At 36.9% G+C, this 26,584-nt stretch overlaps 1 long non-coding RNA gene across 4 annotated transcripts in view; it reads right to left on the reverse strand.

The window, feature by feature from the left end:
* Positions 1-26,584, reverse strand: part of LOC136792884 (uncharacterized) — a 446,126-nt gene that overhangs the window by 176,883 nt on the left and 242,659 nt on the right. The window contains exon 4 of one of the 4 annotated variants that reach the window (XR_010837464.1): positions 12,577-12,754. The exons of the other annotated variants lie outside the window; for them this stretch is intronic. This is a non-coding gene — a long non-coding RNA (uncharacterized lncRNA). The remainder of the gene's footprint in view (positions 1-12,576; positions 12,755-26,584) is intronic. 4 annotated transcript variants of the gene reach the window in all.

Consider the following 26,584-nt stretch of genomic DNA (forward strand, 5'->3'; position numbering starts at 1 on the left):
TAATGTTCATATTAGAAAACAACTGTACTGGGTACAGATACTTGAAGTAGTGGATTTAAATCTTTCAGTTTAAACATCAAGTGGGTACAATAAATAGTCAAAATATGTTTTGACCATCTAGGCTAGAATTTTCCTTAAAAGAAACAGAAAGACATTCATAATAAGAATAATTTCCTAAAATTCCAAAATTACTATATATATTATGTATGTAATAGAAACAGAGTTGTTGTTGAACTATGACTATCACAATTCCCTAAATTCCTTATTTCTATTATTTTTCTTTTCTTTAGTGTGGGATCATCTATAGCCCATGGTAACTGTATATAATGAAATATGAATACATTTCTTACCACACTGTTAACTTGGGTCATTTCTTTTAAGAAATTGAGGGACAACGTATGCTTGTCTAAGCATGTTATGCAAATTATTGCATAGAGGGATTTTAACATGTAGGTAGTGCAAAACATGTCATAGTGACAATTCTTACATTCAGTTTTCATTTTTCCAAAAAATTACCATGGTTATAATGCCTTTCTACATGTAGTCATTTTATATGCATGTTGAAAAGCAAGGCATGTGCATGTACCTGCAAGATATTGGCATTATATCCTGAACACTTTATCTCTAAGTTGGGACTTGGACTCTGTTCTTCTCTGGTTGTAAAATCACATACGTGAGATACCCCACCAAGGTGAGTTTCTCTATTGAGAAGGTTTGAAGCAGAAATACATTAACATGGAAGGAATTTTCTCTTTGCTCATTTTAGACTTAGTCACATGGTCCACAGCTGAAATTTATGCCAGACATTCTCAGAAATCTTCTGGTAGCCATGTTATTGCTCTCTTCAAAGACAATGGGTGAATGGGTACAGAAAATGTGGCATATATATACAATGGAATATTACTCAGCCATAAAAAGAAACGAAATTGAGTTATTTGTAGTGAGGTGGATGGACCTAGAGTCTGTCATACAGAGTGAAGTAAATCAGAAAGAGAAAAACACATACCATATTCTAACGCATATACAAGGAATCTAAAAAAAAAAAAAAAAGGTACTGATGAACCTAATTTCAGGGCAGAAATAAAGATGTAGACATAGAGAATGGACTTGAGGACACAGGGTGGGAGGGGGAAGCTGGGGCGAAGTGAGATTAGCATCGACATATATACATACTACCGAATGCAAAATAGATAGCTAGTGGGAAGCAGCCGCATAGCACAGGGAGATCGGCCTGAGATCATCTCAGTGCTTTGTGACCACCTAGAGAGGTGGGATAGGGAGGGTGGGAGGGAGGCTCAAGAGGGAGGGGATATGGGGACTTATGTATGCTTATGGCTGATTCACTTTGGTGTACAACAGAAACTAGCACAGTATTGTGAAGAAAGTATGCTCCAATAAAGATCTATTAAAGAATAAATAAATTAAATAAATTTTTAAAAAAAAGACAACGGGCACATTGCCTACTTTCCAGCTGCTTTTGGGACAACGGACAGCTCATGACACACATCCCCATTTTTAAAATGTACTTTACTAAACAAGTTTTATGTTATAAAATAGAACAATATGAATACCATCTATGCAATCTGCTATTCCGCGTTGTCAGATATGTCTTTTAAAAGAAAAACTCTATAGCAATCGGTTACGTGACATAGTAAGGTCTCTTTCTTTAAGCAAAGAATATCAGATTTCATCTATGAAGGAGGCAATAGAAAAATGCTACTAAAATATCAGTATGGCTTTTTAGTCATTTGCAAATGCACGGTGTCCCACATTTGCAGGAATAAGGTCTCAGAATACAGCTTGTCAATTTGAACAATTGTGTGGGGATGGGACAGATGGGCAGCTGCTGCTTTTTATAATCCCAGATTTTGTTCTTTAACTTTAAATAATGTTGAAAAAAAATAGGCTTTTTAAAAAAGAAAATAAAATGGTAGATATTTAACTATAATGAAGGAAAGATAGCTCCTGTTGCTTGGATTACAAATCTCTAGTTTATTTTACTGAAAACAATAGATTTTACTGGCTGTACTGTCCTGATACTGATCATTATTTATACCATAATTGATATGACCAACTGTCTTTTCAGTTTTATAGGAATAGAAAAACATACTGATTAAGTCAAATTTGAATAATCAACTGGGCATCATTATTTCTCTGTTAATGCTTATGGATTTTCCACATTTTGGTCGCAGATGTAAACTCCTTGCCTAGCTGTACACTGCAATATAAATTAATCCAAACTAAACTATTTTTAAAACCCTTTTGTTTATGTAAAAAACATGATAAGAATGCCTCTTTTTAAATTGGCATTTCTTTCTTCTATGATAATTACTTCTCCATATTATGAAAGAATAAAAATTTAACTAATGCCCTAAGTAAATTGGCCAAAGATTATAAATAATGACTTTTCACCAGGCACAAATCTTCTGTAATTAGAAAGAGAGGAAAATAATCTGTAATGAATGAACTGTATTTAATATATAAGTACTGAATATTGAACACAGATGCCTCTATACTAGTGCTCAAGTGAAAAAAACTGAACTACATTTATATTATTTCCTGGGCAGAAACCCCATATGCTGGGAGGGTAAAACACTCAACTCAGAAAAGTACCACCAAAAAAAAGTAGAATTTTAATTAGCTGAAAACCAAAATGCCCTTAATAGAAAGATTTTAAATAGCAAAATGGTCATTATCCCATTATGTTACTTGAGTGTATTCCAGGTAAAAAGCTGACCAGAAACTACTTCTGTATCCTACTCAGAAATCTGAAATTTTTTTTGACCTTCAATTAAGTAAAAAATCATTTCATTGGTCAGTTGCATACTATATGCAGCAATACTGACGTGTCGTAATTTTATGAAGGAAATATAGTTCTATTGAGTGTTTTAATGGATTGGATCTGTTCATACAGCAGTGGTTGATTAAAGAACCTACTTTAATATCTATACAGCAGTGGTTGATTAAAGAACCTACTTTAATATCTTAACTTTAAACAAAACTACAATGCTTTAAAACTCTAAATTGTTAGAACCCATTTTTAATTTCTTTAAAACTGATAAGCCTTTCTGCCCTGCCCCAATTTCACATGTAATTAAATCCACAACACAACCACACTGAAGGGAAAGGCCAGTCTTATTTACATAACATAACAATAGCAATAACAATGAATGAATAGCACTAAACCAACATCAGTCTTAACCACAAAATATTACTCTTGACTTCTTAAATGAGCCACTTTTTTCTACCCAGCCAGGAATAACATTCAATTTTGCATGAAATAACTACTGCGATGGAACTCACAAATGAACAAACATATTTTTGGAAGTAAATCCCCTGATTTACTTCCAACATTCAACATCAAAATCATCACTATTAATAGTTTTTCAATAACGGAGGAATACTTCATCTTAACCCACAATATCAGCAGTGCTTATATTTTATCTTTCTTAGATACTACAAAAATTACCCATGTATTAAGCTCTTAGGGTGGGCAATGAGGAAATTAAGGTACAGATTACAAAAACCTGGGGCATCAAGAGGTTAAGGGGGCAAGATCAGAGAAAGAAAAGTGGTAGAACCAGGGTTTTCAAGCAGTTCCTTTTCTCCCAGGTTATATTTAGACCCAAGGCCTGCCTCAGGCAGAGTCAAAGGAGGAATTTGCCTGCAGCAGCTAGCCAAGAGGGAGAGCCCCACCACTTTATTAACCAAGCCCTGATTGTTAACTGCTACTCCGTTGGAGGGCTTTCAGTCTTTGGATTAGATGTTCACTGGCCACAAAATCACTCTAAGTGCTTCCAGATTCAAACACATGCATTGGATATTTGGGAGTCAGAGTTACCAAATTTCTGAGAGGCTTCCACAAAAGTTGAAAGGCAATTCCCAATATTGGTTTAATCTCAGTTACTTGAAACTATGTTCTGCACATAATGATTTTTCAGATCATCCTAAGAGTATCAGCCATTAGTTCAATGCGTTCACTGTAGGCCAGCAATCCTCTTCCTGCGATTCTTTTTAAGTCACATACATACATGACATCTACTCTCAGAGTAGAATTTGACCTCCTTTGTTTTGGATGGGGTCCATTCTTCTAAAGAGACCACATTCCTATACTAGAGACCACACTTTCTACTTTAGTCTTTTCTTTAACTCTTTCATTTCTTCTTGGATTGTGTTTGATTTTCTAAAATCTTAAAAATTCTTCCTCTTTGAAACCACTATTCCATTTTACTTGCTCTCCTATCATTTGACATTATTTTATAGCTAAGCTCCTCAAACAAGCAACCCACCTCCACACCGCACTACTCTCACTAGCCATCCCATACTTCTTTAAAGCCCTATACGCTGATTTATGGACCCATCAATGTCTTGAAACTGCTCAATTAAATAATTTTACAAACGGAATTGAGTTTCTTCATCCTGACACGCCTCAAAATCCCCACTGCACTTCACATAGCTTATTTTGAGTTTCCAGGATAATGTCTGTGATCTTTTTCTCTGTATCTCTCACTAACTGGGCTGTTCCTTCTCTCTCCCTCACCAATTTAGTGATTCTCTTTGCTGCCTATCTGCTGCCTTTCCTTTAAACTTATAGAATTTATACACTTAAATGTTTTAATCATCTCCTCCATGCTCACAACTCAAAAACTCTTATCTCCTGGAAATTCTATCTTTTACATTCCCTCCTGTCCCATTTCCCCAAATTATTATAAGTTCTTTAATCATTCATTCAAAACAAGAGTTGTTTATGCTTCTACTTATATACTAGGTATTCTGTTAGGCACTGAAGATAGAGAAGTGATTTAAAAAAGAGTAGAAAATACCTACTCTCATAGATTATGCATACTATTGAAGGAAATAGATAATAAACATAATAAAAAAGTAAAATATTGATATCATGAAAAATGAATGTTAAAGAAAACATATAAAGCAAAGAATGGGTATGTGAAATATCAGAGGTGGGCTGAAAAAAATTTCAGAGAGATGTTGAATGTAGACTATGGGGGCAATGCAGAAGCTAAGAGACCAATTTTAAAAATAGTGCAATAATCCAAGAGACAGACCATAATAGCATGGAGAAAAACTGTGACAGGGTTGCATTCCAGATCTATTTTGAAGATAGAATAGACATAATTTGTTGTTGCAGCAGATATGAGAGGAAGGAATCAAGATTGATACCAAAGTTGTAACACAAGTAACTGGAAGATTGTAGTCATTAACCAATATAGGTAAGTGAGGAAAGAAGTTGTAGATATAAAATTAAGAGAAAAATCCTAGATGGAGAATATGAATTTTGCTGTTATAAACATAGAAATGGTATTTAAAACCATGAGGGGAGAACTGCATCACTTTGGAAGTGAATATATAGTCTATAATCAAATAGACTTGCAGCCATATATAGAAAACTCCACTCAATAACCCCAGAATACACAGTCCTCTCACAAGTGCACATGGAAAATTCTCAAAAATATGGGCTTCCCTGGTGGCGCAGTGGTTGAGAGTCTGCCTGCTGATGCAGGGGACACGGGTTTGTGTCCCAGTCTGGGAAGATCCCACATGCCACAGAGCAGCTGGGCCCATGAGCCATGACCGCTGAGCCTGTGCATCCGGAGCCTGTGCTCCACAACAGTGAGAGGCCCGCATACCGCAAAAAAAAAAAAAAAAAAGAACATAAATTATGTCAGAAAATAGGCTTCAGTAAATTTAAAATAATTGAAATTATACAATGTCTTAAGGCTATAAGAGAATAAACTTAAAATCAAAATCAGAAATGAATTTGGGAAATTCCCAAAGATGTGAAAATTAAACAACACCCTCCTAAATAATCAATGGGTCCAGGAAGAATCACACACATAGAGTTATTAAATACTTTGAGATTAATTCAAAAAATATGCTTCATACAAGATCTTACTAGATGTAGGGAAAGCAGTGTTGAGAGGGAAATTTATAGCTATAAACGTCTATATTATAAAAGACAAACAAAATACACAAACTTTTAACTAGAATCAACAAGAAAAAAAGACAGAGGACTCAAATAAATAAAATCAGAAATAAAGGAGGAGATATTACAACTGATGCTACATAAATACAAAGGATCATAAGAGACTACTATGACCAGTTATATGCCAAAAAAATTGAACAACCTAGAAGAAATGTATAAATTCCAAGAAACATAAAACCTACCAAGACTGAATGATGAAGAAATAGAAACTCTGAACAGACTGATTAGGCGTAAGGGCTGAATCAGCAATCACAAATCTCCCAACAAAGTCCAGGACCAGATGGCTTACTGGTGAATTCTACCAAACACTTAAAGAGCTAATGCCAAATCCTTCCAATCTCTTCCAAAAATTAGAAGAGGAAGGAACATTTCCAAACAAATTTTATGAGGTCAGCATTACCCTGATACAAAAACCAGATAAGGACACTACAAAGAAAGAAAATTATAGGCCAATATCCCTGATGAGCATAGATGCAAAAGTACTTAACAAAATATTAGCAAAGAGAATTCAGCAACACATTAAAAGGATCATACACCATGATCAAGTTGAATTTTTTCCAGGGATGCAAGGATGGTTCAACATCACAAATCAATCAATTTGATACATTATTTTAACAAAATGAAGGATAAAAATCATATGATTATATCTTAATGGATGAAGAAAAAGCATTTGGCAAAATTTAACATCCATTTATGATAAAAACTCTCAGTAAGGTGGGTATAGAGGGGATGTACCTCAATACAATAAAGGCCATATATGACAAGCCCACAGCTAATGTAATACTCAATGGTGAAAATCTGAAAGCTTTTCCTCTAAGGTCAGGAGTAAGACAAGGATGCCCACTCTCACCACTTTTATTCAACAAAGTATTGGAAGTCCTAGCCAAAGCAATTAGGTAATAAAAAAATAACATGCATCCAAATTGCAAAGGAAAAAGTTAAACTGTCTATTTACAGGTGGAATAATATATTCTATATTATATATATATATATATATATATATATATATATATATATATGAAAACCCTAAAGACTCCACCAAAATACTGTTAGAACTAATAAATTTAGTAGAGTCAAAGAATACAGAAATCAATACACAAAAAATCAGTTGCATTTCTACACACTAATAATGAACTCTCAGAAAGAGAAATTAAAAAAACAATCTAATTTACAATTGTATCAGAAAAAATAAGATATCCGGAAATAAATTTAACCAAAGAGGTGAAAGACTTGTACACTGAAATCTATAAAACATTGGCTTAAAAAAAATTGAAGAAGACACAAAAAAATGGAAAGATATGCTCATGGATTGGAAGAACTAATATTGTTAAAATGTCCATACTATCCAAAGCAATCTACAGATTCAGTGCAATCCCTACCAAAATTCCAGTGGCATTTTTCACAGAAATAGAACAAGCAATCCTAAAATTTGTATGGAACCACAAAAGACCTCAAATAGCCAAAACAATCTTGAGAAAGAAGAACAAAGCTAGAGACATCATGCTTCTTGATTCCAAAGTATATTACAATGCTAGAGTAATCAAAACAGTATGGTATTGGCATAAAAACAGACACAGCCCAATGGAACAGCATGGAGAGCCCAGAAATAAACCCATGCATATATGGTCAATTAATTTATGACAAAGGAGCAGATAATATCCAATGGGGAAAGAATAGTCTCTTCAATAAATGGTGTTGGAAGCATAGCTCTTCAAGAGATGGTGTTGGAAAAACTGGACAACCATATGCAAAAGGATAAAACTGGACCACCATCCTATACCATACAGAAAAATTAACTTAAAATAGACTAAAAACTTGGACATAAGAACTGAAACCACAAACTCCCAAAAGAAAACAGGAGGTAAATTCCTTGACATTGGTCTTACTGATGACTTTTTGAATTTGATACCAAAAGTAAAGGCAACAAAAGCAAAAATAAACAAATGGGACTCTATCATACTAAAAAGCTTCTACACTGCAAAGGAAACTATCCACAAGGTGAAAAGGCAACCTGTTGAATGGGAGAAAATATTTGCAAATCATGTTTGACAAGATGTTAATATCCAAAATATATGAATAACTCATACAACTCAATAGCAAAAAATTCCAATTAAAAAATGGGCAGAGGAGCTGAATAGACATTTTTCCAAAGAAGACATACAGATGGCTAACAGGTACATGAAGAGGTGTTCAACACCCTTAGTCATGAGGTATCGATAAATGCAAATCAAACCCCAAATCACCTCACATTTGTTAGAATGGCTACTATCAAAAAGAGAAGAAATAACAATGTTTACAAGGATGTGGAGAAAAGGGAACACTTGTGAACTGTTAGTGGGAATGTAAATTGGTGCAGCTACTATGGAAAACAGTATAAAGGTTCTGCAAAAAATTAAAAATAGATTTACTATATAATCCAGCAGTTTCACTTCTGGATATTTATCTGAAGGAAAAGAAAACACTAACTCATAAAGCTATGAGCACGCTTATGTTCATTGCATCATCAGCATTATTTACAATAGCCAAGACATGGAAACAACGTATATGTCCATTGAAGATGAATGGATAAAGAAAATGTGATATAGATATAGGTAAAATGGAATATTAGTCAGCCATAAAAAGAAGGAAATCCTGCCATTTGTGACAACATGGATGAAACTTGAGGGCCTTACGCTATAGGTGAAATAATTTAGGTGGAGAAAGACAAATATGTGATCTCACTTGTAAGTGGAATCTAAACAAACAAAAAAAAGCAAAACATAAAAGGAACTTATAGATAGAACGATTGATTGTTGCCAGAGGTGGGGGATGGGCAATAGGCAAAATGGGTGAAGGCAATCCAAACCTGCAGACTTCCAGTTATCAAATAAATAAGTCCCGGGGATATAATGCATAGCAAGGTAGCTCTAGTTAATAATACTGTATTGTATTTTGCAATATATAATATATCTTTTAAGATAATAAATCTTAAAAGTTCTCATCAGAAGAAAAAAATTTGTAACCATGTGTGGTGATGGATATTAACTGAAACTATTGTAGTGACCATTTCACAGTATATACATATATCAAATCATTACACTGTACCCCTGAAAGCAACATAATGTTATATGTCAATTATACCTCAATTTTAAACAAATAACACGGCTGGGCTGAGTCCTGGCAACAGGAAAGAGAACTAATTCAATAGATATTTTATTGCTGGTATTTACAGGATTTGGCAACTGCTAACATAGCGATTAACCCACTATCTGAAAGTAGAGTGTTCCTATGAAAGCTTTCATAAGCCAAAATGGTGTGAAGCAAAGAAACAATTACCTTAGGACACAACTTGCTAACAGATGCACAAAGTAGATCAAGATAAAGCACAGATGCTCACAGACATAGATCAAAGCTGTGGTGGCTTGGTGCTGAGACGCTGAGTGTAGCTCTTGGGGAAGGAGCTTGGGACCACTCTTGCTGCTGTGCTCCAATGCATGCTGCCTCTATAACGACCCATTGCAAAACAGATGATGAACACTATTTTCACTTTTTGCCTTTTTTTAATAAGAGGGCAGATCCTCCTCAGATTTCTTTTGTTTAGTGAAAACAGCAGGTCTTTCATTAAAGCGAAGTTGTGTAAAGTGAACATTCAACAAGTGGGGGATACCAGTATAAATATTAACTATATATATTAGTATAACTATATTAATATTAATAATTATTAATATTAAATATTAATATATAGTTATCCAATTACAATATATAAAGGCCTTTTCACAGTAAAAAAAATTTTTTAAAAGAAAGATCAAATTAGTAAGCTAACTTTCCACCCTAAAATACTGGAAAAAAGAACAAATTAAACCTAAACCAAGCAGAAGGGAAGAAATAATAAAGAATAGAATGTAAATAATGAAATGGAGAGTAGAAAAACAATAGAGAAAATCTATGAAATCAAATGTTGGTTCTTTGAAAAGATCAACAAAATTGACAAGGCTGTAGCCAGACTAAACACAGGCATGAAAGATGGCACATGACTAGTAACCTTGCAGAAATAAAAGGATTATAAAGGAAGATTACGAATAATTACAGGCTGACAAATTAGTTAACTCTGATGCAATGAAAAAATTCCTGGAAAAAATTAATTGCTATAACTTACTCAAGAAGAAACAGGAGATCTGCATAGGGCTTTAACAAGTGAAGAGATTGAATTCATATTTTGGGGGGGGTCCCTAAGACCACCCTAAGGATGGGTAATTCACCAGGAGGACTCACACACAGGATTCAGCATGTAATTGTATTCATGGCTATGATTTTTTTTTTTTTTTTTTGCGGTACACACGCCTCTCACTGTTGTGGCCTCTCCCATTGCGGAGCACAGGCTCCGGACGCGCAGGCTCAGCGGCCACGGCTCACGGGCCCAGCCGCTCCGCGGCACGTGGGATCTTCCCGGACCGGGGCGCGAACCCGCGTCCCCTGCATCGGCAGGCGGATTCTCAACCACTGCGCCACCAGGGAAACCCCATGGCTATGATTTATATTAGGGAAAGGATAGTAAAAGCACAATCAGCGAAGGGAAAAGGTACATGTGGTGAAGGAGAAAAAAGGCACAAGCATCTAAGGGTCATCATTCACTAGAGTCACACAAGACATGCTTAATTTCCCCACCAAAGAGTTACGTAAATATGTGTGAAATGTTGCCAATCATGAAAGCTCACGGGTGGTTCAGCATCCAGAAGCTGGTCATAGAGCCAGCCTCTGCCTGGTACATACTAAACTTCTAGACTCGCAGAAGGAAGCAGGTGTTCAGCATAAACCACTGTTTGTACAAACAGGTAAAGCACAATGGATTACTCTTATCAATTCTGGGCATGGTGGGAACCCTCTCAAAATCTGAATTCCCAGATACCAGCCAACTGTAAGCTAAGATTCTTAAGGATCTTGGGCCTGCTATGTTAACTTTTTTCTGTACTATTAGAAAATTTAAAACTCTCTACAAAGCCAAGCTAAGACCCAGTTTTTTTACCTGGTGAACTCTACCAAACTTTTTTTTTTTTTTTTTTTTTTTTTTTCCGGTACGCGGGCCTCTCACCGCCGCGGCCTCTCCCGCCGCGGAGCACAGGCTCCGGACGCGCAGGCCCAGCGGCCACAGCCCACGGGCCCAGCCGCTCCGCGGCACGTGGGACCCTCCCAGACCGGGGCACGAACCCGCGTCCCCTGCATCGGCAGGCGGACTCCCAAACACTGCGCCACCAGGGAAGGCCCAGACATTTTTTTTAAAGGCATTAATATCAAATTTTCACAACCTCTTCCAAAAAGAAGAGAGAACACATCCCAAGTCATTATACAATATAAGGCCAGTATTACCCTGATATCAAAACCAGAAAAAAAAAAGAATCATAAGAATAGAAAACGACCAGCTAATTCTCTAGTGAATACATATGCAAAAATTCTTTAAAAATTCATTTTCTTATTATTCACAGAAGTTATATACTATAAAATCACTAAGAAACTGCACTGGGCCATTATTCACTAAATAAATATAGGGAGTGCCTCTGGTCACAATATATTCATCAACTGATCAATAATAGCTTTGCTTTATGTGTATTTCTGCTTAAAGGCATCCTATTTAATATATATCGCTGATTCATTAACATTGAACTCATGGCCATTAGCACTATAACTCATGCCTGAACAAAGCTTATCTAACAAACAGTTTTCTATGTAAGGTACATCACAGCCTCCTTGCACTTAGAAACACTAGCCAGGACTTCAGAACAATGTTGTGAACCTTTTTAAAAACCAAAATCAACAACAGAAGGCATAAATATGTGGAAAATGTGACAGTTTTTGGACCATAAAAAGGGCACTTTGTTTACAGTATGAGAGCTGAAACAAGAAAGCAGAATATCCCGTTTTCCAGCTTCAGCTGGGAATGTGTACATTGGGTAACTCAAAGTTTTCACTGTTCTGTGCATGTTCACAAATGATCATGAAAGTGCCACCAATATTGACTTGTACATGTACATTTTAGTGAATAGGTGAATTCACAAATATAGAAGTTGCACAGGATGAGGATTGACTGTAGTAGCAAATAGTAGCTAGCAACGTGTAAAAAGGGTTATACGACATGACCAAGCAGGAGGTATCTCAGGAATGCAAGTTAGTTTAATATCCAAAACTCAATTAATACACTGGGGGTGCTCCACGATGGCAGAGGAGTAAGACGTGGAGGTCACCATCTTCCCCCAAAATACATCAGAAATACATCTTACACGTGGAACAACTCCTACAGAACACCTAACTGAACGCCGGCAGAAGACCTCAGACCTCCCAAAAGGCAAGAAACTCCCCACGTACCCGGGTAGGGCAAGAGAAAAAAGAAAAAACAGAGACAAAAGAATAGGGACGGGGCCTGCACCAGTGGGAGGGAGCCGTGAAGGAGGAAAGGTTCCCACACACTGGAAGCCCCTTCGCGGGCGGAGACTGCGGGTGGCGGAGGGGGAAGCTTCGGAGCCGCGGAGGAGAGCGCAGCCACAGGGGTGTGGAGGGCAAAGCGGAGAGATTCGCACAGAGGATCTGTACCGACCGGCACTCACCAGACCGAGAGGCTTGTCTGCTCACCGGCCGGGGCAGGCGGGGGCTGGGAGCTGAGGCTCGGGCTTCAGAGGTCGGATCCCAGGGAGAGGACTGCGGTTGGCGGCATGAACACAGACTGAAGAGGGTTGGTGCGCCATGGCTGGCCGGGAAGGAGTCCGGGAAAAAGTCTGGAACCGCCTAAGAGGCAAGAGACCATTGTTTCGGGTGCGCGAGGAGAAGGGATTCAGAGCACCGCCTAAACGAGCTCCAAGGACTGGCGCGAGCCGCGGCTATCAGTGCGGACCCCAGAGACGGGCATGAGATGTTAAGGCCGCTGCTGCCGCCACCAAGAAGCCTGTGTGCGAGCACAGGTCACTCTCCACACCTCCCCTCCCGGGAGCCTGTGCAGCCCGCCACTGCCGGGGTCCCGGGATCCAGGGACAGCTTCCCCGGGAGAACGCACGGCGCGCCTCAGGCTCGTGCAACGTCACGCCGGCGTCTGACGTTGCAGGCTCGCCCCGCCCCCGTGCCCCTCCCTCCCCCCCGGCCTGAGTGAGCCGGAGACCACGAATCAGCTGCTCTTTTAACCCTGTCCTGTCTGAGCGAAGAACAGACTCCCTCAGGTGACCTACACGCAAAGGCAGGGCCAAATCCAAAGCTGAACCCCGGGAGCTGTGCGAACAAAGAAGAGAAAGGGAAATCTCTCCCAGCGGCCTCAGGAGCAGTGGATTAAACCTCCACAGTCAACTTGATGTACGCTGCAATGTGGAATACCTGAATAGACAACGGATCATCCCAAAATTGAGGCGGTGGACTTTGGGAGCAACTGTAGACTTGGGGTTTGCTGTACGCAACTGACTTGTTTCTGATTTTTACAATTATCTTAGGATAGTTTTTAGCAATTGATATCATTGGTGGATTTGTTTATTGGTTTGGTTGCTCTTTTTTTTTTATTACCTTAAAAATTTTTTTTAATTTTAATAATTTTTTAATTTTAATTACTTTATTCTCTTATTATTTATTTTTCTTTCTTTTTTTCTCCCTTCTTCTGAGCTGTGTGGCTGACAGGGTCTTAGTGCTTGGGCCTGGTGTCAGGCCTGAGCCTCTGAGGTGGAAGAGACAAGTTCAGGACATTGGACGACCAGAGACCTCCCAGCCCCATGTAATACCAATCAGCAAGAGCTCTTGCAGACATCTCCATCTCAATGCTAAGACCCAGCTCCACTCAACGACCAGCAAGCTCCAGTGCTGGACACCCATGACAAACAACTAGCAAGACAGGAACACTACCCCACTCATTAGCAGAGAGGCTGCCTAAAATCATACTAAGTTCACAGACACCCCAAAACACACCACCGGACGTGGCCCTGTCCACTACAAAGACAAGATCCAGCCCCACCCACCAGACACAGGCACCAGTCCCCTCCACCAGGAAGCCTACACAGTCTCTGAACCAACCTTACCCACCGGGGGCAGACACCAAAAACAACAGGAACTATGAACCTGCAGCCTGTGAGAAGGAGACCCCAAACACAGTAAGTTAAGCAAAATGAGAAGACAGAGAAATATGCAGCAGATGAAGGAGCAAGGTAAAAACCCAACAGACCAAACAAATGAAGAGGAAATAGGCAGCCTACCTGAAAAAAAATTCAGAGTAATGATAGCAAAGATAATCAAAATCTTGGAAATATAATGGAGAAAATAAAAGAAATGTTTAACAAGGAACTAGAAGAACTAAAGAGCAAACAAATAATGATGAACAACACAATAACTGAAATTTAAAATTCTCTAGAAGGAATCAATAGCAGAATAACTGAGGCAGAAGAATGGATAAGTGACCTGAAAGATAAAGAGTGGAAATAGCTACCACAGAGCAGAATAAAGAAAAAAGAATGAAAAGAACTGAGGACAGTCTCAGAGACCTCTGGGACAACATTAAACACACCAACACTCAAATTATAGGGGTCCCAGAAGAAGAAGAGAAAAAGGAAGGGACTGAGAAAATATTTGAAGAGTTTATAGTTGAAAACTTCCCTAATATGGGAAAGGAAATAGTAAGTCAAGTCCAGGAAGCTCAAAGAGTCCTATGAAGGATAAATCCAAGGAGAAACACGCCAAGACACATATTAATCAAACTATCAAAAATTAAATACAAAGAAAAAATATTTTTCAAAGCAGCAAGGGAAAAACAACAAATAACATACAAGGGAATCCCCATAAGGTTAACACTGATATTTCAGTGGAAACTCTGCAAGCCAGAAGGGAGTGGCAGGACATATTGAAAGTGATGAAAGGGAAAAACCTACAACCAAGATTACTCTACCCAGCAAGGATCTCATTCATATTTGATGGAGAAATTAAAACCTTTACAGACAAACAAAAGCTAAGAGAATTCAGCACCACCAAGCCATCTTTAAAACAAATGTTAAAGGAATTTCTCTAGGCAAGAAACACAAGAGACAGAAAAGACCTACAAAAACAAACCCAAAACAATTAAGAAAATGGTAATAGGAACATACATATCGATAATTACCTTAAATGTAAATAGATTAAATGCTCCAACCAAAAGACATAGACTGGCTGAATGGATACAAAAACAAGACCCATATATATGCTGTCTACTAGAGACCCCCTTCAGACCTACGGACACATACAGACTGAAAGTGAGTGGAAGGAAAAGGATATTCCATGCAAATGAAAATTAAAAGAAAGCTGGAGTAACAATTCTCATATCAGACAAAATAGACTTTAAAACAAAGACTGTTACAAGAGACAAAGAAGGACTCTACATAATGATCAAGGAATCAATCCAAGAAGAAGATATAACAATTGTAAATATTTATGCACCCAACAGAGGATAAACAAAATTGATAAACCATTAGCCAGACTCATCAAGAAAAAAAGGGAGAAGACTCAAATCAACAGAATCAGAAATGAAAAAGGAATAGTAACAACTGACACTGCAGAAATACAAAGGATCATGAGAGATTACTACAAGCGACTCTATGCCAAGAAAATGGACAACCTGGAAGAAATGGACAAATTCTTAGAAAAGTACAGCCTTCTGAGATTGAACCAGGAAGAAATAGAAAATATAAACAGACCAATCACAAGTACTGAAATTGAAACTGTGATTTAAAATCTTCCAACAGAAAAAAGCCCAGTACCAGATGGCTTCACAGGCGAATTCTATCAAACACTTAGAGAAGAGCTAACACCTATCCTTCTCAAACTCTTCCAAAATATTGCAGACGGAGGAACACTCCCAAACTCATTCTATGAGTCCATCATCACCCTGGTACAAAAACCAGACAAAGATGTCACAAAAAAAGAAAACTACAGGCCAATATCACTAGGAACCAAGGAACACAGATGCAAAAATCCTCAACAAAATACTAGCAAACAGAATCCAACAGCACATTAAAAGGATCATACACCATGACCAAGTGGGGTTTCTCCCAAGAATGCAAGGATTCTTCAAAATATGCAAATTAATCAATGTGATACACCATATTAATTGAAGGACAAAAACCATATGCTCATCTCAATAGATGCAGAAAAGGTTTTGACAAAATTCAACACCAATTGATGATAAAAACCCCTGAGAAAGTAGGCATAGAGGGAACTTACCTCAACATAATAAAGGCCATATATGACAAACCCACAGCCAACATCATCTCAATGGTGAAAAACTGAAACCATTTCCACTAAGATCAGGAACAAGACAAGGTTGCCCACTCTCACTGCTATTATTCAACATAGTTTTGGAAGCTTTCACCAAAGAAATCAGAGAAGAAAAAGAAATAAAAGGAATACAAATCGGAAAAGAAGAAGTAAAACTGTCACTGTTTGCAGATGACATGATATTATACATAGAGAATCCTAAAGATGCTACCAGAAAACTACCAGAGCTAATCAATGAATTTGGTAAAGTAGCAAGATACAAAATTAATGCACAGAAATCTCTTGCATTCCTATACACTAATGATGAAAAATTTGAAAGAGAAATTAAGGAAATGCTCCCATTTACCAATGCAACAAAAAGAATAAAATACCTAGGAATAAACCTACCTAAGGTGACAAAGGACCTGTATGCAGAAAACGCTAAGACACTGATGAAAGAAATGAAAGATGATATAAACAGATGGAGAGATATACCATGTTCTTGGCTTGGAAGAATAAACATTGTGAAAAGGACTATACTACCCAAAGCAATCTACAGATTCAATGCAATCCCTATCAAACTACCAATGGCATTTTTCACAGAACTAGAATAAAAAATTTCACAATTTGTATGGAAACACAAAAGACCCCGAATAGCCAAAGCAATCTTGAGAAAGAAAAACAGATCTAGAGGAATCAGGCTCTCTGACTTCAGACTTTACTACAAAGCTACAGTAATCAAGACAATATGGTACTGGCACAGAAACAGAAATATAGATCAATGGAACAAGGTAGAAAGCCCAGAGATAAACCCATGCACATATGGTCACCTTATCTTTAATAAAGGAGGCAACAATATACAATGGAGAAAAGACAGCCTCTTCAATAAGTGGTGCTGGGAAAACTGGATGGCTACATGTAAAAGAATGAAATTAGAACACTTCCTAACACCATACACAATAATAAGCTCAAAATGGATTAAAGACTTAAATGTAAGACCAGACACTATGAAACTTTTAGAGGAAAACATAGGCAGAACACTCTATGACATAAATCACAGCAAGATCCTTCTCGACCCACCTCCTAGATAAATGAAAATAAAGACAAAAATAAACGAATGGGACCTAATGAAACTTAAAAGCTTTTGCACAGCAAAGGAAACCATAAACAAGATGAAAAGACAACCATCAGAATGGGAGAAAATATTTGCGAATGAAGCAACTGACAAAAGATTAATGTCCAAAATATACAAGCAGCTCATGCAACTCAATTTCAAATAAACAAACAACCCAATCCCCAAATGGGGATCCCCAAACTACCATATGACCCAGCAATCCCACTACTGGGCATATACCCCAAGAAAACCATAATTCAAAAATAGTCATGTACCAAAATGCTTATTGCAGCTCTATTTACAGTAGCCAGGACATGGAAGCAACCTAAGTGTCCACTGACAGATGCATGGATAAAGAACATTTGGCACATATATACAATGGAATATTACTCAGCCATAAAAAGAAATGAAATTGAGTCATTTGTTGAGACGTGGATGGATTTAGAGACTGTCATACAGAATGAAGTAAGTCAGAAAGAGAAAAACAAGCATCATATCTTAAAGCATGTATGTGGAACCTAGAAAAATGGTACAGATGAACTGGTTTGCAGGGCAGAAGTTGAGACACAGATGTAGAGAACAAACGTATGGACACCAAGGCAGGAAAACCCCGGTGGGTTGGGGATGGTGGTGTGCTGAATTGGGCGATTGGGATTGACATGTATACACAGATGTGTATAAAATTGATGACTAATAAGAACGTGTAGTATAAAAAACCAAAGAAACAAAAAAAAACAACTAATACTAAACTTTCTTTGGGTTATTTGTATGGAAATATGTTAATATAAATGTTTCAGACATTACATGAAATTTCTAAAAATCTTATATGTTCTGGTATAATGTTATAAGTCATAATTCTAGTTATGACTTTAAAATGTATATCTCAGAAATAGCTAAAAAAAGAAAAAGAAAAGAAAAAAGATTGAGTTATTTGTAGTGACATGGATGGACCTAGATTCTGTCATACAGAGTGAAGTAAGTCTGAAAGAGAAAAACAAATATCGTATGCTAACACATATATATGGAATCTAAAAAAAAAAAAGGTTCTTAAGAACCTAGGGGCAGGACAGGAATAAAGATGCAGATGTAGAAATTGGACTTGAGGACACAGGGAGGTAGAAGGGTAAGCTGAGATGAAGTGAGAGAGTGACATGGACATATATATACTACCAAATGTAAAATAGATAGCTAGTGGGAAGCAGCTGCATAGCACAGGGAGATCAGCTCAGTGCTTTGTGGCCACATAGCGGAGTGGGATATGGAGGATGGGAAGGATATGCAAGAGGGAAGGGATATGGGAATATATCTATATGTATAGCTGATTCACTTAGTTATACAGCAGAAACTACCACAACATTGTAAAGCAATTATACTCCAATAAAGATGTTAAAAAAATTGAAAAAAAAACAATTAATATAATATCTTATCAATGGAAAATAGAACAAAACCCAGATCATCATCTCAATAGCTTTATAAAAATAATTTGAGAAAACACAATACCCATTCATATTCATTCCACAATATTCATTCACAATATCCAATGATAAAACATTCAAAACACTGGAAATAGAAGAGTGCTTTCTCAACCTGATATGGAAAGGTAATGTCATACTTAATGATAAAATACAGAATGATTCCCCCCAAGGCCAACAAAAAGAAAAGTATGTCCTCTTTCACCACATTTATTCAACGTTGTACTAGAGTTTCTAGTCAGGACAGCTGGGCAATAAAATGAATTAAAAGGCATCCAGATTAGAAAGAATAAAGTAAGACTCTTTACAAATGACATGATCTTGTATATAGAAAATCCTAAAAATTAAAGAAAAATGTATTCCATTTATTATAGCATCAAAAGGAATGATATACTTAGGAATAAAATTTTAAAATAAGGGCAAAACTTACACTCTGAAAACTATAAAACATAGTTGAAGGAAATTAAAGAAGATCTAAATAAATACAAAGACATCCTGAATTCATGGACTGGAAGACAATATTGGTAAAATGGCAATACTCCCAAATTGACCTGCTGATTCAACAGAATTCATCTAAAAATCCCAGCAGGATTCTTTTCAGAAATTGACAAGCTGATCTTAAAATTCATACATAGAATTCATAGTACCCCAAATTGGCAAAAGTCTTGAAATGGAAGAACACATTTGGAAGACTCAGACTTCATGATTTTAGCACTTTCTAAAAAAGCTATAAGTTATCAAGACAGTGTGTTACTAGAATTAGGATAGACATAAAGATCAGTGGGATAGAATTGAGAGTCCAGAAATAAAACTCTCACATTAACAGTTAATTAATTTTGGACAAGGTACCAAGACAATTCAATTGTGAAAGAATAGTTGTTTTTTTGGCAAATGGTGTTGGGATAACTGGATATCTACTTGCAAAATAATAAAGCTAGACCACTTCATGACACTTATACAAAATGGACTCAAAATGGATCATAAATCTCAATTTCTTAGAAGAAAATCTAAGAGTAATCTTCATGAACTTGGGTAAGACAGAACCTTCTTAGATATGACACTAAAGCAAAAAGAAAAAAATGAATAGATAAACTGAACTTCACCAAAATTAAAAACTTTGGGGTTTCAAATGACATCATGAAGAAAATGAAAAAGGCAGTTCACAGAACAGGAGACTATATTTGCATACATCTGATAAGATATTTGTATCCAGAATATATAAAGAAATTTATAACTCAATAATAAAAAGATACAATTTCAAAATGGGGAAAAGGATCTGAATAGATATTTTTCCAAAGAAGATATACAAATGACTGCTAAACACAATAAAAATTGTTCAACACTGTTAGTCAGTAGAGAAATACAGATCAAGGTCACAGTGAGATACCACTTCAAACATACCAAGATGGTTAAATTTTTTTTAAAGGGAGATTGTAGCAGATATTGGCAAGGGTGTGAAAATTGGAAGCCTCATACACTGCTGGTTGGAATGTATAATGGTGCATTCAACTTTGGGAAACAGGCTAGCAGTTCCTGAAAATGTTTCCCTAAACATAGAGTTACCATATGACTTAGCATTTCAACTCCTAGGTATATACCAAGAAAAATGAAAACATATGTCCAGCAAAAACTTGTACACAAATGTTCATAACATTATGAAGTCCCAATTATTCATGATAGCCAAAAAGTGGAAACAATCTAAATGTCTACCAACTGATGAATAGATAAATAAATGTGGCATATCCATACAATAGAATATTATTTGGCAGTAAAAATGACTGAAATACTGATTCATGCTACAAGATGGATGAACATTGAAAGCCTCATATTAAGTGAAGGAAGTCAGTCACAAAAAGCCATTTATGTGAAATGTTATATAATCCCCATTTATGTGAAATGTCCAGAATACACAAATCTGGAGATAGAGAGAGGTCAGTGGCTATACACAGGGTTGAGGTATTGAGGAGAAATGAGAAGTTACTACTAAAAAGTACAGGTGCTGTTTGTTTGTCTATTTTTTAGGAGGGATGAAAATGTTCTAAAATTAATTTTAGTGATGGTTGCAAATCTGTGACTAGACTAAAAAGTATTGTACACCTTAAATGGGCTAAATGTATGCAGTATAAATTGTCTTGAAAACACAGCTATATTATTAAAATCAAGCACTTCCTTGTATCTGTCCATGTCAAAGTCTCACCATACCTTAGCTAGCATGCCATCTCCTAGTGCATGCTCTAGTCACTCCTATGTAGGTTATGACAATAATCTACTATAGGAGCTGTTTCCAGTTTCGATGAGCCATCTGTTGCAATAGATTTTTATTAAAATAATATTTTCATTAAATCGCTCCCTTGCCCAATATCAGTAATTCTCTAATCTCTTCCTTCATCCATGTAAGGCCTATCATCAACCGGGCTATGTTACCCACTGTGTTAGCAGAACAGCCTCTCAAAGAAGCCCATATCCTAATTCCTCCAGCCTTTAAATATGTTGCTTTACATGGCTGAAGAGACTGTGCAGATGTGATTACATTAAAGTCCTGGAGATGGGGAGATTATCTGGGATTATCCCGTTGGGCCCAATGTAATCACAAGCTAAGTGAAACAGGGAAACAGGAGAGTTAGAGCCCAAGAAAAGATGCAACAAAGGAAGAGTGATGTGGACCACAGTCTAAGGAATGTGGGCAGCCTCTAGAAACTAGAAGTGGCAAGGAAATGGATTCTCCCCCTAAAGCCTTAAGGAATGCACCGCCACTGGCCCATTTATTACTCTTGACATCCAGAGGATGCTAAATTTGTGTTGTTTTAAGCCACTAACTTTATGGCGATTTGTTATAACTGTGATAGGAAACCAATATACGCATGCAATCACAGCAATCTTGCTGTGATTCTCTGCTTTTTTCACATCACAGATTTGAATAATCCTTTTTCACTTGTCTGGAAATTCCATTCTTCTCACTGCCAACACAGCAAGGCCAACTTGAATACTAATATCCTCAAGAAATTTCCTTCCGCTAATCCCACCTCTATGACTTTAATTCTGACTAGAGCTTTCTTCAGAATAAATTTATGCCAGCTACAAATGACTAGCACATGCATTGCCTAGGGATGATCCTCTGAGTTTAAGTTGTACATGGAAGGCACTTAGCACATTGCGAGGAAACGGTGGTGGGCTGGCGAACCAATTCAAAAAAACAAAAGCCCTGATTTTTATTGTTCGCCTATTAAATACTCCCAACAAGACTGACTGATTTCAGTCAACATGTTGTACACCCTAAACTTACACAATGTTATATGTCAATTATATCTCAATAAAGCTGGGGGGAAACTGGTTAACTGTGAGTTTAGGGGCAACTCTGAGTTCATTTGCCCTTTATAATGGGCAAATCAAGCACAGTAAGAGGATGTCCCACAACAACCAAGATGGTCTTGACAGTGACATCCACCCAAAAGGATACATTTTCTGTAGGTCTTCAGGAAGAATTAAAAGACAGTTACTTTAAGTGTGTAGCACTGGAGCAATATTTGACTCATGGTTGAAAGGATATTGACACATGTAGAAATCATTGAATTGTTTCCTTATTTGTCTGGCTTATTGGATGGTTTTAGAAAATGAAACACTGCGGTTTCCTCTATCCACAGTTATATATCTTATGTTTTTGGTTCCTAGTATTTGGATATCATTTTTATAATGTTATTTTTGTGACACTGTTTTTCTGCAAAACATTAGGATTTTTATCAGGTTTTTTTCTTTACCTTCAGAAAAACGTTGATTTTTTTTTGTTCTTCCATTAAATGCCAGTGCAGTTTTAAAATCTTTCTATGTCCTTAGAGCAATTCACCACAGTTTTAGATTTTATGAACTAGAATTTTGTATACAGTCATCTCTTTTTTACTAGTTTTGACTTAATCCCTTGGAATTGTTTTCTTTTTTAATATTGTGGATGATTTAGGACACTCAGGTAAAATAACTAAAGTAATTGCACTATTTGCTCAAATAGAGACTGGTATGTGGCAGTGAGAGTTAAGAGGAATTTAAAAAGAAAAGAATAAATCTATAGTAACAATAAATACATACAATAACTCAGACAGATTATCCAAATAAAAAGTATATGCCTTAGACATAAATTTTTCACTTTAGGTACTGAAAAACTGAGGGATGCAATGTATTGAAGGTATGATAAGTTTTGTAAAATTAGTACACCTTCAAAGTGCACTGCAACGCAAATGGAAAAGGCAATCGGGCGATGGGTACCTAATTAGTTGAACAAGAGAAAAAACATATAATCATTAATAAAATTAGTATGATACCCTATTATAAATCATTTTTACCCAATAGCTATAAACCTCATTGACACATCATGTAGTAGCAGTAATAATATATACTTTTTTACTAGTAGAGAATTTGTCTAAAAGATAAGGTGAGCAGATTCACTGAGGCTATAAAGATGGGAAAAAAAGAGAAAATTAGGAGCAGATACAGGGTTACACTAAATTTGCCTATAAATCTGAACTGGTAAAAAAAATTGTCTTGAATATGGACTTCTGAAATATCACTGGCTACTTTTTATGCCCCTGTTTGGCTACAACTTTCAGTATCAGCTGTATCCCAATAATTCCCAGAGCAATAACTAAGCTTGGAATAACCCCATGATCTACAGGCATGTCTACCCAATTGCCCATGGGACGCTGCTACTCAGATCCCCAAAGGGACTTTAGATTCAGTAGGGTCAAAACTAACGTTTTAATCTCTTCTCTGCCCTGCTTGACCAGATTTTCTCCTTGCTCTGCATTCTCTCTCTTGGAATCTCAAACCAGCATTGACCCATTTGTGCAAGGTGGAAACACAGAGGCCATCTTGCATTCCCTCACTCCTCTATCCACCCTGTCACGAAATTATGACAATTCTGCTTTTAACACATCTCACTGGTCTGCCTACCTTCATATCCTATGGGCCACGGGCTTCTAACACAACTACCTGCTCTCCTTTGCACTGGTCCTCATTTTATTTTGCATATTCCCCTTTGAGCTATTTCCCACAGGTAATCTTTCATGCATGTTCTTAAAAACCCTTTAATGTTTTCTCCTCCTAGCTGTTGATAAAGACCACATCCCTTTGCACAGAAAGCTACTTGTAATCGCCTCTGACATCCCCTCTCTCCAAGGCTCTCATGGAACCTATGCACCAATCTCAGGGAACTCTGCTTGCCTTTCTCAGATCATATTACATTCAGTAATGCATCTGAGGCTTTGGGAAGGTCATTTTCCTTTTCCAGAAGACCCTTTACCTCTTTTCTCTCTGATGAATTTCTAGCCATCAAACAAATCTCAACCAGCACTTCCTCTGGGGAAACCTCCCTAAGGCTTCCAGTCTGAGTTCATCTTTACATATGCACAAGTGCAATGCACTGACCAATGTAATTTCCTGTTCCCCGTGAGCTACATGAGGGCAGAGGCTATGTCTTCTCTTCTCCCCCCAGGAACCCTTGCTGCCACAGAGGTTCTAGCATGAGGCAAAGGTTTAATATTCATTGAGAGAATGAAATGTTTGCCAGAGTCAGATTTTGAAGGGCTTTGAATATAACCTTAAGGGGTTTTGCTCTATAGGCACGGCTCTGAAGCACAGGCAGACAATAATCAAACCTATGTGTTAGAGAGAAAACTTGGGGAGAGAAATGGATAGGCTGAGCATGGAGGGTGGGATATAAATACATGAAGATGTATTTGTTGTAGGGTTTGCAGAAACGTCGGGAGACACAATTATGGATTTATTGGGGTATTAGGTTGAAGAAAGGGGATATAATTTATGTAATGTTTTATGTCTGGGCTGAATTACATTCTAAATACACAGTAAGGAAAAAAATAAAAACTATTAATCTGCTTCATATCCGTGACATATCCTACCCAGTACTGCAATTCTGATAACAGATATTAGGCAGAAAAGCATGTTCACCACACTTAATGTTAATTAAACAGATAAGGGGCTTACGCATTTATTCCAAAAATATTTCTAGTTTCTTGTAATACCCTAATATGATTGGATCAATCATAAATTTACAAAAACCAAGTTGTACTTGTTTATATTTAACTCCAGGAGCAATATATTCCACGGTTTATTGACACTGTATATGGAAATTTTCTAAAATTCTTCTACTTAAGGCCTTATGATAGTCACATGATATCCAGGGTTTGGCGGAACTGTCCATGAAGGTGAAGAATAAATATTGCAAAATATGTTTTTCCTCTAAATTGTTGAAAGAAAATCACCAAATTTTCTATAATGAATCATCGTATTAATGTCCAGTATTTCTGCCAGAATTTTTTTAACCTCATCTCTCTCTATCTATCTAATCTCTATCTACCTATCTAACTTCATCTATCTAATTTTCTTAGGTATGAGTTGTAAGAATCTCATCTAAGAAGGTCTGCTGTAAAGATGAAATCTCAACCAATGTCAGATAATCTCATGGTGTTTTCCAACATTCTGGAACACAACCAAATTAAAATCCCATCTGGTACTATTTTACAGAATTAAAACTTTTCTGAAATAGTAAGGCCACAGGTATGGCTCCTACTTCCTTTAGGAAATGGATGAAAATACAGTAAATGCTGAGCAAAGGCAATAACAATTTTGTTGCCTCACGATATCCAAGTTATCTGTCAGAACATATTTAAAATCCGTAAGATTTTTTTCTGTGAAGTAAGTATAATTAGATGTTTTATCTACATCACACATGTAACATAAAAGAATGAAACTTTCATAAAATTCTAAACTTAAGATGGAATTATTATTATCACCATTATCTTCATTTAGGAGAAAAACAGACTGTGGTGAGGAAGGAAAGGTTAAGGTAACACATCAAAGATGAAATATGGCAAAAGAGAAATAATTCTCCTAAATTATAAAACCTGTGAGTAAATACACAAGGAATAGGGTAACTGAATTTCAAGGGTCAGCACTGAATCTATTTTACTTCATGAAGAGTAGTTTATGACAATCAATATTGCCAATCATTTTTTATGATCTTTTGTGTCCTCTGTGCCTCACATTAAATGCATCAACATGTTTGATTTTTAATTTAGCCTTGTTAAAGTAATTTAGTTCAACCTTCACTGAGGAAATGCTGTTATTTGCAATGACAGAGAATGCTATTTGGCCTCTTAGGGCAAATGGGACTGTCAGCCTCATTGTCAAGTTATGAGCTGACACAGTTAAGGAGCCAGTGAAGAGGGAGAGCGGTGGGTTCCAGCTTTTAATGGCATTGGTGGTGGGGCAGGGGAGACAACGCTTTTTAGTTAGTTTTTGTGGTTGCGTCTTTTAATTCATCATCTGTTTTTCATTCTGTGAACGCTTCCATTCTTCTCATACTTTAGGGTCAAAATCTCAGTCATTTTGATACTTCTAACTTCCATACCACCCATCCCAAATCATGTCAATCCATATTTTATGTTTCACCCTAATTCAAGCTATTCCCATTTTATAAACTGTGTAGTTTCGATAGCATCGTAATTGATCCCTCACCTTTTAGTACCTTTGTAAGCAAAGCCACCAAACAGACTACTGCAATGTTAATCTTTTAGAAGTTTCATTTCCAGTCAGGTCTCCCCCCTCCATATTTTTTTATATGACCTACAAACTGATGTCTAAAATTCTTTGCCTAGTACTTATTCTTTTCATAATTTTGCCAAGCTCTTCAGTCTCCCTTACCACGATCAACAGTCTCTTTACCCAGGCATCTCTCTCCCTTTCTCTTCATGTGACCCCTTTACCCAGAATGTC

This window comes from Kogia breviceps, chromosome 17, assembly GCF_026419965.1.
Source record: "Kogia breviceps isolate mKogBre1 chromosome 17, mKogBre1 haplotype 1, whole genome shotgun sequence".
NCBI lineage: Eukaryota > Metazoa > Chordata > Mammalia > Artiodactyla > Physeteridae > Kogia > Kogia breviceps.